Consider the following 11950-nt stretch of genomic DNA (forward strand, 5'->3'; position numbering starts at 1 on the left):
TGCTTCATCTTCTTTCATTTGTTTTTAGAAGTCTTCAAATCTAGGTCACACTAATAATATTTTATATCTATAATATATGCTTCATCCCAACATACTTGCTCAACTCACAAAATATACATTGCACACATAGCGCCAATGAAGCACACTCATTTTTGCAAAAAAATACCTTCAAACAAATTATAGCAAACAGGCACTGAAAAGAAATTCTTGGCAAGGAGATGTGAGAAACCCCTTGATTTTTTACGTTATTAGAATATTTTTAGAGTTATAATGTAGCTTTTTGTCAAAGTCTATACATCTTCATTTTTCACAGATTTTCACAGCGCAGCTCAATTTAAGTTTGCTGCTGCTTTTCATTTCCTTTAGTATTTATCCTGTTAGTACAAATAATAACTCAGATACCTGGAATGGCATGACTTATTATTGCTATCCAGCACATGTTAAAGTTTCTTATAAATGGGATGGAAGTAAGGCATCCTGGGGCAAGACAAATGACACCTTTTAAGAAATACATCTTTATAATAAGTATTTTTAATTCAGTTAAAATTTTGTATTTTAATAGGGTTAAGTCAGGAGTAATAATTCAATTGAAACTAATGGACCTTTTTCAGCACAGAACTGGCATAAGAAAAACAAAATCTTTGATTCTCAATAAATATTTCTTAATAGCAAGTCATCTCATTTGGACTGGAACACAAGAGATAGCATATCACTGAATAACTGGGTAATTCCAGCAACACAGTTTTTATAATTTTATCCTGAACAACAGTGAAATTGAATATCTGAACTTACCCTAGCAACTTAAAACATACACTTCAAAAAATATCACCTTGCCTACTTCTTGCAAATAAATCATAGAGTGCCACCTTGCCTTTGCAGCTCTTACCTTCTCAACTGCTAAAAATTGCTGGCATCATTAACTCACTTCATATTATGCTATTTCTCTTTCTGCCCAACCTGTCACCACCTCATTTTCTCCTGCATCCCCTGGTTTGACAGATGCACTTGCAGTAATACTTTTCTAGTTTTTGACTTATTCAGATTCTGCTATATTGCCAGCTTCCTCCTGAGAGCGCTGCTGTATCAGGAGCCTGCTTCCAGTGCTGCAACTAGAACTAAAGTAGACTTCGAAGCACCACAAGAACTGCAATACTCTGTCCTACAGATATGCTGCTTATTTCCAACTTAACCGACACTGTGCCAATTTATTCACGATTTACAAAAACAACTGACTTTTCCTAGGGAAATGCATGCAGCTCACATTATTGTGGCCTAGACAGCTCTGCCTCACTGACATGGGTAAGAAACGCACTTTTATTTGTACACAGTCTATACAGAACATTACACATGAAATACAGTCACAACTTCTGAATAATCAAGGAGAGTCGTATATTGTTTGATTTTATATGCCTGATTTTTAGAGCTGCCGATCATAGCTATTCCTTTGTGTACTTTACAGGACCTAGTATAAAATTGGCGTATAACAAATAAGAAGTTTCTTTTTTCTTTAAAAAGTAAATTTTAAAACAGAAACTAGATGATAGTGGTGATTGCAGCATGGATAGATTGACATGGAACCATATCAAAATCATGAAACTGCTCATACAACATTAATTCAGTAAGGAATGAAAGGGGAATTAATTCCCAAAACACATTTCTAGAAAATCTTATAATCAGAAAAGTTTGGTAACATTATTATACCACATGCAATTCTGATTAAGAGATACTTGTAAAAATAAAAAGTAAATAAAACCAACTGAAAAATCTAAAAAATAAAGTAACAAATAGAAGTTGGGGTGTCTGCAGAGGTGTCTATCAAGGGCTATTCTTAGCCCTGTTCACTTCTTAGCTGTTCTTAAAACAGTGTTTTAGGAATGGTCAAAAAACACTGTACTGATAAAATCTATACTGATGTTGACAGGTAAATGTGCAGGGTAGACAGGATGACTTAAACTTTGTCTAAATATATGCTGCAATGCACACTTTTGATCAAGTAAGAAACCAAAACATACTGTTTCTAGTACCTTATCCCCTTATTCCTGCTAAAAACAAGGAAACCTTGTATCTTATGTAGCTGTTTAATTGTAAAATAAACAGCATTTAAATTTGCAGATTATACAAATGTACATGCAGTCACGATTTGTAAAATGACCCAGATGTGGCTGTGGGCAAAGAGAAACTGTTTTCCTAAATTACTCTTTTTTTCTTAATACCCATCTTTGGTTTTAGTCTGCCTTTGCTTCTAATCTTGCTAGGATCCTAGCATTTTTTCTGTGTAATATCTGCCAATTTAATTAATGGTCTGCCTACTCCCTCTTCCAGATCATTAATGAAGATGTTAAATAAGACCAGTTCTAACACTAATCCCAGGGTGCCTTGGCAGATACCTCTCCTCACAACATAATTCATCATACCCTTTGTTTGGAGATTGTTTGGATGATGCAGCTGATGTAAAAGGAGGCTGCCCACCCGCCTGGATGTGTTAACCACAGGGAACATATTACACCAATTACAGAAAAATTTCACTGACTTTATTTGCTTCTTGTTGCAAGCCAGAAAATGAAGAGTATCGACAAGGTTCTAGAGAAGAGCTCTAAACCTTTTGGCTCCTGACACCTGAGAGACTGTTCAGCAACCAGATCACTGTAAATGCTCTAGATGACAGACAATTCATAGAAGCAAATCTCTACTTTTTGAAAAGAAGCATTACTGAATTAGCTGAGATATAAACTCTCTATTAAAAAAAAAAAAGACTAAAAAACTTCAACTTCTAGAAGAAAGCAACCTATTTTTTATAAAGTGCTCCCAAACCAAAGCATATTAGGCTTAAGGTAATTTATGATAAGTCAGCTTCCTCTGCATCTTTGAAGGCAAAATCTATTTAGCAGTAGCTGAGCTATATTTTAGTTAGTTTGGGCAGACACTTCTACAGATGGAGGATTCTCAAGATAATTCTTCCCCCAGATAATGATCTAGGTGATGTGTTACCTACATGGTATCACCAACTTTTTTAGTGGTTTGCATCCCTTCTTCTACCACGGCTTGTTGGTATAGTTTTCTTTTCTGGTAATTCAGCCTACAGATAGTCAAAACAAGGTCTTTCCCCCTTTGAAAAAACAAATATAAAATACGACATTTAATGGTCACTGTGAGTTTCAATGGTTTTTATTCTATTTGTGTAAATATTTTATATAATCTCTTGTGAGCCATAGTGGAAGCTTCCCTCTCTTACAAAAAGAGTCCAGGGGTCCTCCTTTTCAAGACAGCAGTCTGCTCAAACCCAAGACTACTGTAATTGGTTATGTCTTTGGGCAACTTCTTACTGTGTACTTTCATGATTCAGATATTATTCATGTTGTTTGTAGATTTAAAGCCTAAAAAACCACATCCGGTGTGCTTCTGAAGTCCAGTTAGAGGCTGGTTTTGGTTTATTTTATGCAGTTCTTCCAGGTGTTTTTTTCCTCACCAGATTCTACTTAGTAGTAACCAAGGTTAATCTTTCCCTAGTTACTCCAGTGTCTAAAACATTTTACAGTGCTGACACTTTTATTCTCTGTTTTACACATTTTCTCTTCTCCTTAAATCTGACTTAAGATGGGTAGTAGAACAGGCACAGTTCATAACTACTGTCTCAACAACCCTCCTTAGCCTGTGATGGGCCACACTCCATTAATACAAAATTCTCACCATTTATGAAACCTGCATGAGGGAACTGAAGGCAAAGGTTGAAATATACCATAAAGAGAGTTCAAAATATCCCAAGGCAAAAGGAATAAATCATTCCTAGTACTGCAGTATTGCCAGCCCTTAAATTGAAAAAGGACATCGAAAAGCAAGGTTTTGACCTTTTTGAACTTTCCAGTACTCCTGTGAAACGTCTTCCTCAACAGCTTCTCTCAGGTTATACCCTGCCAAATACCTTGCTGCAAAATCAACATTCTCCCCACTTCACAAATCATAAGGAACTTTATTGCACAGAAGCCCACCTTTTACTGCTGTAGCAGTTTAATCAGTGACCCTTTACTGACAATCCTCTGCCAAAACCTCTTAGATATAGTATTTCATTATCAGAAGAGGAAAAAATATATAAGGCTGAAGCGTGTGCAAAATACGATTTGAAATTCGTTTAAGTAACATGAAGAATTTCACACATTCACAGAATTCAAAAACACAGGGAGAGAAATCTGGCTGATGAACAGTGTGGACCTTAGACACACAGATTGGAAGAGACCTCTGCTGTTCACCTAGTCCAACGTCTCACTGAAAGCAAAGCAATATTCAAAGTGAGATCAAGTTTCCCAGGGTTTTCCCCAGGAGTATGTGCCACGGGTGGAGATTTCACAAGCACCCTGGACAACCTGCTCCTGTGCTTAACCCCTCTTCACGAATCTCTGTTTTTCTTATAGAGTAAAAATTTCCATTCCTAAATATGTTGCATTGCCTTTTATCCTTTTGCTGTGCATCTCTGAGAAGAGCCTCTACACCCTTAACAACTTGCCCTTTCCTTAAGCAGGTGAAGGCAGCAATCAGAGAAGTGTAGAAAGCCTTGCCCTTCTCTTCTGCTAAGCACGCGCTGCTCTCTCAGCTCGTCACTGTCCACCCTGTGCTCCAGCTGCACTTTCGCTAGGCTGTCATGTCTTCCTGCGCTGAGGAACCCAAACCTACACGCAGGCGCCTGGGTGCGGCGCCGCGCGCGCTAACTTGGCGAAGACGCCGCCCGTTGACCCGGTAGGCGCGCGGCGCCCGAGGCGGCCTGGCTGCGGTTAGCGCTCACCGCCGCAAGGGCGCACTGCGGCCTCATCTTCCGTTTGACGGCCGGGCGCCTGCGCAGCCGGCCTGCCGCGCTGCCTCTCCGCCAGCTGCCGCCTCGGCTAGCGCTTGTTGCACGCCGTTATGCCACCCGCGACAGCTGAACTTTGAAAAAGCAGCATCTTCTTGCTTCTGTAGAAGCCCGGGATTCTTTATGCCTGAGTTCCCTCATGTCTGCAAAACACACTACATCTACACGCTCTGAAACCCAACAGGTCATTAACCAGTTCTGGTCTCTGAGTCCCACGTTTGTTTTCTTTTTGCTTCCTTCTGCTCCTTAGTACTTCTTACTCCTTGAGGGGGAAAAAAAAAAATATCTTAGCTTGTCCTTCTCCCCTTTCCAAAGCTCTCCCTGTCTTGAAAGCCAGGAGCAAAATGAAAACCTCTCAGCTGCAGTACTGATATGCTGCTTCCTTCCAGCCCGGAGGAAAAATCTTTTTCCACTCTCTGCAAGGAAAGGCAGAAATTCATGAAGAGCTAAAGCTTTTTATCCCACTTCAAAACTGTCTCTAGCCTTTACCAAACTCAGCAAGATCTATCCTTTCCTTCCAATCTGTTACCCTTGACTGAGGTCCAAGAATAAAGTAGCGATTGTAAGCTCTTTGGGCCTGTGCTTGTATGGCTTCATCAAGAAGCCAGATGCCATTTTTGGGCAAAATGAGTATTTTAGTAAACAAAAATAGAAATAAAGTTCATAAAAAGGGACATTCACATTACTTTGACTAGCCAGTTTGAGTTCTGTTATTGCATTCTTAAACGACTTGCTGAGAGGAGTGCAAGTAATAAATATATGTATGGAAAGCATCCAGTTTTGTTTAATTTACCAGCATTGTTTGAGGAGCTATGAATCATGTCAGAGATTTAAAGGGATTAGTGATAGAGAAGAGTGTAACCTTTCTTCCAATACAACAGCTGTTCCAAAAAATTTCCATAACAACAGTTGCTTTTAATTATATAAAGAACGGCAAAGCCTTTTTAGCTTCCTATCAATAATGCAGCTTTGATTCAAAAGTTGCTAAAGAGATAATCCTCAGCCTTTTTTTGTCAAGGCCAGTTTATGAATAACAATGATTTAAATCCCAATGTCATAATTTTTTTCAAGGGAAGGAAAGAATAGTCTTTATTTCCCTGGAACTGGGACTGAAAAATTACAGACAATGCTTGGAAAACATTATTCTCATAAGAGTCCTTCAAGAAATGCTACTGATGCCTGAACACATCAATTTAAAATAAAAATATCAGAAATACTGCACAGACATGAGAAAAAAAAATCCTAAAATATCTAATCCAACACTTCTGACAAGACGAAAACAAAAATCTCTGTATCTAGAATTGGTGTGTTTTACTAAAGAAGGATTATTTTTAGTGATTTTTCAAGGCCCAGAAAAGTCAGTGAAAATTGCATTTCTTTATCTTCCACCCTTCCTGCTTCTCTCCGTGATTGAATACTGGCCTCTGACTGCTTAATGCTTATTCATTCCTCATTTTCTGGGCAGATCACTAGTTTGTGAAGATAATTAGAGACCCCTGCTATTCCTTCTAAGCCTTGAATCTTCAGGCTAATTAAAGTGGAGTGCTGCATACACATATTCAGCTGATAAAGGCTTGCAGCAAGGTACTAGGAATCATACTATTTGTGTACCAGAGAAGTCAAAACTGGTTGCACCTACTAGGACAGTTTTTGTTATGATCCTCATTGTTATTTTGCCCAGCAAACCTCATCTTCTGTTATTAGAGCTTCACAGATCTTATAATACTATCTGTGCTTTTAAACAAATATGCTAATGTTTTCCAGGACCACATTAAAATACAACATCTAAACCTGAAGGAAAGATACCAAGTTCTTCATCCCAAGATCATATTTTCCTAAATCCTCTTATTTTTCTTTGAGGTGTTAATCTTAAACGTCCAGGGTAAGAGAATACACCTCAGAGGACTGTACGTATAAATGCAATATTGGCAAGAAGGCTGCAAAGAATGTTTCTGCCTCTCTCAGGTACCAATTTTCTCCTTTTTCCTTTTGTCTGTTTTAGTGTGTAGATAGCCTAGAGGCACTGCTGGACACTTTTTCTTAAATATCTTCAAGGCTTTACTTTTTGAATAATACTGCAAGTTTTAAATATTTTCTCTCCTCCTCCAGACAAATATACTAACTTCTACTTAATCTGGGAGGAGCCAATATCCATCGTAAAACCAAGGAAAACTACTTGGCACTGAACTGTGTCTCAGGATGCAGTAAAGTTATGCGCACTGTTCGTAAGTTGCTAGGTAGGTCGTCTGTACTTATCCCATGAATATCCACCTTCAGTAAGATCTGCTTTTCCCACCCTGAGGCACTTGCACATTGCTGTCAAACTTATTTCTTCAAATGAAGTTAAACTACGACTATAAATTAGGTTATGCTATTGTGAATGGGTAGAGGGACCTATGCTGATGGATCCAAGTATCTAAAAGCAAGCAGAGGATTTAACTGGGAAGGGAATAAGAGCCTTTAAAGAGCCTATAATTTTCAGTACAAATTTATAAAATAACTTTGTTTTTTTCAGTTAATTTCCAAGCATTTTCTTTCTGATTTTAGGCTGGGTCTTAGGCACCACTTCTCCAATATACTCTATAATTTAAGAACTGCCAAATATGTTTTCTCCTTTGCGCATAATATTTCGGAAAGAAACATTCAGGAAAGAAACTTGATATTGCTTAATATGGCTATAGAACTTTGAAACATAATTTGTGTACTACACTGAACATTTCTGAAGGAACACATATATTTTCATATTTGTCTCCAGTTTTGCCTTTTAACACACACGCTTAAAATTATAATACTTAGTCTGTAAGAGTTTGATCTCAGAAGTCTGATACTGAGACATAAGTAGTCAAAAAACTAGGGCTTCCCACATTCAACGTCAGTGCTACCTAGCCTTGAACATACCTATGTTACCAGGAAGCTGCTGTAGTTTCTGCTGTAGCCAATTTTCTCCCCTTGGGATGTGCACAAGCATCAAGACTTGACGATACCAGTTTCGTTATACTTCATACGTAGATGGAATTTACTATCTTTACATATCTCACTTTCGGAGTCTGCTCCAAAAGATGTAGTTCCTTGTAATGTTTACCAGGTCAACTCTTGAACAGAAACATGGTGAGGAGAATATTATATAGTGGTCTCTGCAACCCTCTCTCCTGCTAGCTTAAAATATTCACACAAGGAATAATGCAGCTAGGTCCAAAACACTCAATCTGATTTGGAGCAGCATATGGACTGTTGATCTCCCGCCACCAAAGGAACTGCCATTATCACTGGGTTATTAGGTACTCTGATGGAGAAAGGAAGAGCAGTCTCTGTAGTAGTAAAGCATTTCCCTTCAGTTAAAAAAAAATTAATGGGTGTAGATGGATACTGAATACTTAATAACATAATTTAATTACCACACCATTAAGACGCAAATTCACTCCCAACAAGCCAAGATTAAATTCATGCTCTCAAAAGCTCCTGTTACAATTAACGACAAGATCGCAGCCTAAGATCAGAATATTCTTCCAGAGATAGTTATAGTACAAAATATGAAGTTTGAGGTGGCTATGTTCTGCAGTCAGATACTGAAAATTAGATTTGATAATTCCAGGCTAATCTCAACGACCTTGGCTCCAGTCATTGCTCTCGTTAAAAACGAAGTATGTTATGCAAAGTAAAAGCACTCTGATAAGGGAGACAGTTAGCCTCAGTTCAGTACACAGCTTATTCTAGTCTCCTGCATACTTTCTCAGGAGTTAGACACTCTAGGATCAATTGCTCTCCATTTCCCAGGGGAAGGATGCGCCACTGGTTAGCCCGGTATCAACAGATTGCTATAGCAGCTTAAGGAAATTGCCACATTCTCTTTTCTGAAAAAAATTGCTTTGCTTGTATATCTAACCAAAGGGAGGTGGTTCACTGCTATAAATCCAGACCGCAGAGGGGCATCGAGGCAACTCCATGGCAATTCCAGACAGTGCCCGCATCAGCGTACAAGTGAATCACGTTCTTAGACATAACCCTTCCCTTACGCTGCATAAGGGAAATAGGAGACTGCTTGAAGGTACGCAGCAGGGTATCCAATAGCGGGAACCGGCATTGTTCCCTATGTGGCTAATGGAGAGAAAGACCTAATGAGGTCTCTGCTCTAAATCACTGTCTGGTGAAGTGCCTACCTTTTGCCATTGATTAGATAGGGAGTTCAGAGTTTCCATTACCTTACAGATATAGTGTAGTCGATGGACCTCAATTATTACTAAATTTTAGGGAGTATGAATAGATTGCTTCTCTCCTTTTAAGTCTAATTCCCTCTTGTGGATTTAACCCTTTGGTCTGAACAGAAGAAAAATTCAGATTTAAGACAGATTAGTTCCACTTTTTTTTTACCCTAGCAAAGGCCAAAAGATTAATACAGTACAAAGGTCTCTTAGGAAAGAAGTATGATTTTCTGTGTTTGAAAGCAATCCACATCTAATTCCTGACTGAAAATGGCAAAATTACTCTGCTGAAAACTAACATGTTAAACTAGCCACGATTTTCAAAGATTTTTTTTCACCTCTAGGGAAATCAAGTACTGATAGAGAGATAAGCTATTTTTTCTAAAAGAGTGGTGACTTGCTTACAGCCAGTGACTGACAGGTGAATCTGTCATACGATTAACCAGTACTCAGGAAAATCCTGGTACTATTGTGACAATATTGAAATATCAGTAATTTTTTTAAATATAATTGAACACATAATTAAGTGTTTTGGTTTTGGTTGTTTGGGGTTTTTTTTCATCCTCTATCTGTCTTACTCTAACTCATGTCCTGCTTTGGCAACATAAAATACAGGTATTAAACTTATAAATAAGAAACTGACTTTCTTGTTTAGTATATGAATTGGAACCCTAGGAATATGCTTATCTATGACCAGTTTTCAACTGGTATAAATTAGGATGGTACCATTACGTTTCAACTATCTCTTTTACTTCCAATCCATTAATCCATTAATTAGAAGTATTTTTAACATATAGTCCATGTTCAGTGAAAACAGTACATAAATTGTAGCATTTTATTGATGCTGCAACAAAGAAATAAAAGCAAGAAACTCCCAACCTAAAACTGCTGTTCACCACTTAGCTGATCATTTTATATTGATACTTTACTGCAGTTTCCAAAGAACCTCCTTGGTCTGTATCTTTACAAAAACTGCAGCTGTAAAACACAAAGTTACAATAGTATGCTTTCTGTAATGGAAAGTAAGGACTTTCCACCAATAAAAGGAACCCAGAACTGAAGGCATTATTTATTTTCAGATAACTGACAAAATATAATTTAATTAAGTATCCGTATCAACTATGCATGAACTTCAAAAATCACTGGTAGACCAGGAATTCATAACCAGAACACATTCTCCGAACAGTGCAACTATTTGGATTAATTACATTAACAGACTTATTTAGACGGATTCGAAAATATTTTTATGAGGTTTAGGAAGGATTTCATTAGGCTTTGTCCTGGTTTTGGCTGGGATAGAGTTAATTTTCTTCTTAGTAGATGGTATACTACTGTGTTCTGGATTTAGTCTGAGAATAATGTTGATAAGACACTGATGTTTTAGTTGTTGCTAAGTAGCGCTTACTCTAAGCCAAGGACTTTTCAGCTTCTCATGCTCTGCCTGTGAGAAGCTGGGAGGGGGCACAGCTGGGACAGCTGACCCCAGCTGACCAAAGGGATATTCCATACCATATGATGTCATGCTCAGCATATAAAGCTGGGGGGAGTTGGCCCAGGGGAAAGGACACTGCTTGGGAACTGGCTGGACATTGGTAAGCAGGTGGTGAGCAATTGCATTGTGCATCACTTATTTTGTACATTCTTTTATCACTATTATTATTATTATTTCCCCTTCCTTTTCTGACCTATTAAGCTGTCTTTATCTCAACCCACAAATTTTACTTTTTTTTTTTTTCCTGATTCTCTCCCCCATCCCACTGAGGGGGGAAGTGAGCAAATGGCTGTGTGGTGTTTAGCTGCCTGCCAGATTAAATCATGGCAGTCCTTTTGGCACCCAAAATGGGACATGAAGAGTTGAGATAATGACAGATCTGACCAGAGCATGTTAAAGCAAATTTGTTATAAGCATTCATTATATTGGGGTAATAGTTGCTGGTCACAATGTTGATTTATTTGACCTCAAAGTTGTTGTGCTTGCCTTCAAAATTGTGTTATTTTACACCTTACTTGCAGTACATGTTCCCTGTTGACCTGTTTATCACTGCTGGGAGCTGGATCAAGGTTATCTTTTAGCTGCACTGTGTACCACTGTTTTAAGATATGATAAAATTATTGGTTGTGAGACTAATCTGGTATTTGTACTTGGCATTGCCACCATCTCTGTACCTCGGAAGCCACCCTTGGAAACTATTAGTAATTACACTCTTTACCTTTTCTCCTCAGAGAACCAACTTATGGGGGAGACAGGAGGGACACTTTCCCCCTCTCCTTCACCTTCCCTTTCTCCTTCAGGCTAGTTACAACACCTCTTGAGAATTTTGAATATGCTTGGGATGTTCAGACTAGCATGTTCCTATTGCTATGTCTCCTGAATGTGGTTCAGGTCTTGTTTAGCTTAAATATCATAAAGAGATCTACCCCCATGACAGGCGCTGCAGCTACCCAAAACTTGGCGACAGACACTGTGGCTACCCCAACCCCTGCAACAGACACTGTGGCTGAGCCAGGGAAACAACCCATGCTGGTATCAGTTGCCCCTATACACAAGAAGAAATACACAAGAAAATCAGCTTGTTTAGTAAGGGATGAAGATGAACCACAGCCATCACAGGAACAGGAGGAGGAAGAGGCAGAACCCATAAATGAGATGGTAACCACCCAATCCCTATCCGAGTGAGCTGCGAAAAGATTTCAGCCATTGTCCAGGGGAGCACATTGTCACCTGGCTGCTCCGATGCTGGGATAACAGGGCCAGTAGCCTGGAATTAGAGGGTGGGGAAGCCAAGCAGCTGGAATTCCTTTCTAGGGAAGAGAGCATTGACAAAGTGGTTGGAAAAGGAGCACAAGCCCTCAGCCTCTAGAGGCGATTCCTGTCTGGTGCGAAAGAAAGGTATCCCTTCAAGGAAGATGT

The sequence above is a fragment of the Phalacrocorax aristotelis genome, chromosome 4 (assembly GCF_949628215.1).
Source record: "Phalacrocorax aristotelis chromosome 4, bGulAri2.1, whole genome shotgun sequence".
Lineage (NCBI taxonomy): Eukaryota > Metazoa > Chordata > Aves > Suliformes > Phalacrocoracidae > Phalacrocorax > Phalacrocorax aristotelis.